The sequence below is a fragment of the Petaurus breviceps genome, unplaced genomic scaffold, assembly GCF_028583685.1.
Source record: "Petaurus breviceps papuanus isolate PSGF00001 unplaced genomic scaffold, PetGlider_PUasm1.0 551, whole genome shotgun sequence".
In the NCBI taxonomy this organism is placed as follows: Eukaryota; Metazoa; Chordata; class Mammalia; order Diprotodontia; family Petauridae; genus Petaurus; species Petaurus breviceps.
The window spans coordinates 41342413-41346423 of record NW_027186372.1 but is presented as its reverse complement, the minus strand read 5'-3'; the positions used below and the strand labels follow the sequence as shown (position 1 = coordinate 41346423).

Here is a 4011-nt window from a genome sequence, read left to right as displayed (position 1 = left end):
TGTGTGTGTGTGTGTGTGTGTGTGTGTGTGTGTGTGTGTGTGTGTGTTGGACCCCTTTGGCAATCTGGTGAAGTCTATGAATCCCTTCTTGGAATAATGATTTTAAATGCATAATACAAATTTGATTCAAAAAGTTAAGGGGATGGTGAGGGTAGCTATAAAGGAGTCAATTGACATTGTATACATCTTAAGCTCAGTATGTCCAAAACAGAACTCATTATCTTGTTATATTTTCCTCTAAACCTTCCCTTTCCAAAATTCTTATTATTGTTAATACATATGTATACATGCAAACACAAAGAAAATCAGTTATATGGAAATACAGTAATTAAAAAAAACTCACTAAATTCATGGACTCCAGGTTAAGCATTTCTCCTCTGGATCTTGAGGTTCTGAGAAGTTTAGAGGTCTCACAGGTAACAAATAACCGAGCAAAAATTTGAACCTAGGTTCTTTGATTCCAAATCCAGGGATCAAGCAAATCCTGTTTCAGATCCTGGGCTTCAGTTCCTCATGTGAAAAATGGAAGAAAGGAAGGACCAAGTGACCTCTGAGATCCCTTCAGTCTCCTAATCTGTGATCCTGGTGGTTATTTCCATTATGATTTACTGTTTTAATTGATCATTATGTTGAGCCATTGCAGCAAGAAGGCTTGTTAACTTAGTTCTTTTCTCAAGTATTTGTACTAATAGTGGAATCACAGAAGAATGAGGAATAAAATACTTTTAATCTGTGTGATAAACAATCTGGTCCAGGTAACCAAATGATCAAATATTTCTCAGACTAATTTGAATTGAATCTATAATCATACATCGTCTCTTGTTCTTTCAGAGAGAATTCCAAAACAAAATAACCAGCTGCTCAGCCAATAACTGTCCACTTCAGTGAAAAAAAAGCACTTATTTGGTGTTATGTGTGTTATGTAGATTCCCCTGCAGCCCTCTCCCCCTTCTGTTATGCTGACACAGTGAAGAACACCAAACAAGTCAGGCAAGTTTAAAAAACCTCCTCATGCCCTCTGGTCCCTCCATCCTTCCCTCTTCTCCTTGTCCATAGAAACACAGAATCCTGTATCTGGAAAGTTGACCAGGGATCATCCTCTGATACAATTCATGAACCTGAAATTTCTCTAATGGCCCCAACAAAGTAGCCCACTTAGGCTCCAAGTTCTTCAAAGAAGAAGTCTCAGCTTTCCAAGTCCTCCTCCTCCACTCTGGAATAGCTCTAAAAGTAGGAAAAGATTTAATATCAAATTTTAATCCACTTTTTTGCAACTTCTCCCTATTATTTCTTATTCTGCCTCCTTGGCCGAGAAAAACAAGGAGTCTGATCCCTCTTCCATATATATCTATCTCTATCTTATACTTTATTCGCTTACATACTACTTGGAGGATACTATAAGGGTTATGGGATTTAAAGATCTTCCATGCCCCATCAGACTTGCTTATGTAGCAGGAAAGGGCAGAACAAGAGGAAGCGGAAGCCAAGCTAGAGTTCCTGCAGTGGCTAGCAGTGGTGGTGATGGCAGCAGCAGCAGCAGAGGCAGTGGCAGCACGATGCCCTTTTTTTGAGTTAGCCAGAATTTCTGCTAAGCACTCCTGCTGAGGACTGCCAGGGGCCGGAGCTGCTGGGAGCGCGCTTCCTGGACACTGGGTGGTTGCTGTGAGTGGGGAGAGGAGGACCTTTGCCTGAGGTAGCCTGTTCTGTTTTAAAGGCTTGAGAATGTGGGTGCTTTCTACTTTATCTACCTGTGCTAATTTCATAACTACTCTGATGGCTTTCACTTTCTGATTTTGGGACTCAGTCCTTTGGTATTTTAATAAATTTTCTAGCTTATTCCCCCATATAGCAAGCCTGATGTATTTTGTGATGGATAATTACATCAGCATATCTGTAATTTCCGTAGGCATTGTGAATATGGCATTGCTGATACAGATACATATCTATATGTACATATACACACAATATAGACACATTATATATAGAAACATATACATGTGCACATACACACGTGTTTCAATTCTGCTTACTCAGTGGCAGAGAAGATAGCTGTCATCACCAGGAACAATGATAATGAACACTATGCTTGGGATTCTTCTGCTGGTAGCTCTTTCACAGTCTGTGCTGACCATGGTGAATCTATTGGCAGGGGCACTAAAGTGATTTTGTATATGAAAGATGACCCAACAGAGTATCTGAAAGAGAGTAGGGTCAAAGAGGTTGTGAAAAAGTACTCTCAATTCATTGACTGTCCCATCACACTTCATTTGGAGAAAGAATGAGAGAAGGAAATCAGTGATGATGAGACAGAGGAAGACAAAGAGAAAGAAAAGGAAGAGTCGGATGCAGAGAAACCCAAAATTGAAGATGTAGGATCTGATAAAGAAGATGAAGGCAAGGACAAGAAGAACATCAAGAGGATCAAGGAGAAATACATTGATCAGAAAGAGCTGAACAAGACGAAGCCCATCTGGACACATAGCCCTAATGACATCAGCCAAGAGGAATAATGGTGAGTTTTATAAGAGCCTCACCAATAATTGGGAAGGTCAGTCGGCAGTAAAATATTTCTCTGTGGAAGGTCAGCTGGAATTCAGAATTCTGCTCTTCATTCCCCACCAGGTTCCTTTTGATCTCTTTGAAAACAAAAAGAACAGCATTAAGCTGTATGTATAGTGTGTGTTCATTGTGGTCAATTGTGATGGGCTTATTCTTGAGTATCTTAATTTTATCCTAGGTGTGGTAGAATCTGAGGCTCTGTCCCTTGACATTTCTAGAGACATGATGGAGCAGAGTTAAGATCTTGAAGGTCATCCATGAGAACATTGTCAAAAAGTGTCTAGAGCTCTTCTCTGAACTGGTAAAAGACAAAGAGAATTACAAAACGTTCTACAAGGCCTTTTCAAAAAACCTAAAGCTTGGAATCCATGAGGACTCAACCAACAGGTACCCTCTATCTGAACTGTTACATTATCACACATCTCAGTCAGGAGATGAAATGACTTCCTTGTCTGAATATGTGTCTAGAATGAAGGAAACCTAGAAATGCATCTACTGTTATCACTGGTGAGCGCAAAGAACAAAGTGGCCAACTCTGCCTTTGTGGAATGGGTACAGAAAGGTGGTTTTGAAGTAGTATATATGACAGAGCCCATTGATGAGTACTGCATGCAGCAGCTAAAGGAATTCGATGGGAAGACCTTTGTCTCTTTTACTAAGGAAGGGTTGGAACTTCCAGAGGATGAAGAAGAAAAGAAAAAAATGGAGGAGAGCAAGGCAAAATTTGAGAACTTATAAAAGCTAATGAAGGAAATTCTGGATAAGAAGGTTGAGAAAGAGACAATCTCCCATCAGCTGGTATCTTCACCCTGTTGCATTATGACTAGCACATATGGCTGGACAGCCAACATAGAATGCATCATGAAGACCCAGACATTGAAAGACAACTCCACAATGGATTACATGATGGCCAAGAAGCACCTGGAAATAAACCCAAATCACCCCATTTTGGATATTCTCAGGCAGAAAACTGAGACTGAAAAGAACAATAAGGCTGTAAAAGACCTGGTAATACTACTTTTTGACTCTGCTGTCTTCAGTTTTCTCCTTTGAAGATCCCCAGACTCACTCAAATCAAATTTACTGCATGATTAAATTTGGTCTTGACATTGATGAGGATGAGGTGACAGCAGAAGAACCCAGTGCTGCTGTTCCTGATGAGATTCCCCCACTTGAAGGAGATGAAGATGCATCTTGCATGGAGGAGGTGGATTAGAAGAACTTCTGCAGCAGACCCCTGGCGGCTCCATCTGCCAAAGTCTAGTGGAGTTTTTTCCCTCCTGTTTTAAGTACATTAGGGCAGGGCTTATAGGGCCCTGTTTCCCCTCTCCTGATCTGGGGAGTAGAATGTTGTGTATTGTGGGCTGTTCATGTTTACTTTGTTCTGAAATTAAAGTGTGCAGAATAAAGAGAAAGCAGTTTTTAATACAGAAAATATGTATGTAACTATAT

The 4011-nt window shown here is 40.3% G+C and overlaps 1 pseudogene; it reads left to right on the top strand.

Annotated features, from left to right (window-relative positions):
• Positions 1 to 3775, top strand: part of LOC138172598 (heat shock protein HSP 90-beta pseudogene) — an 8646-nt pseudogene extending 4871 nt beyond the window's left edge.
• Positions 3776 to 4011: the final 236 nt, after the last annotated feature.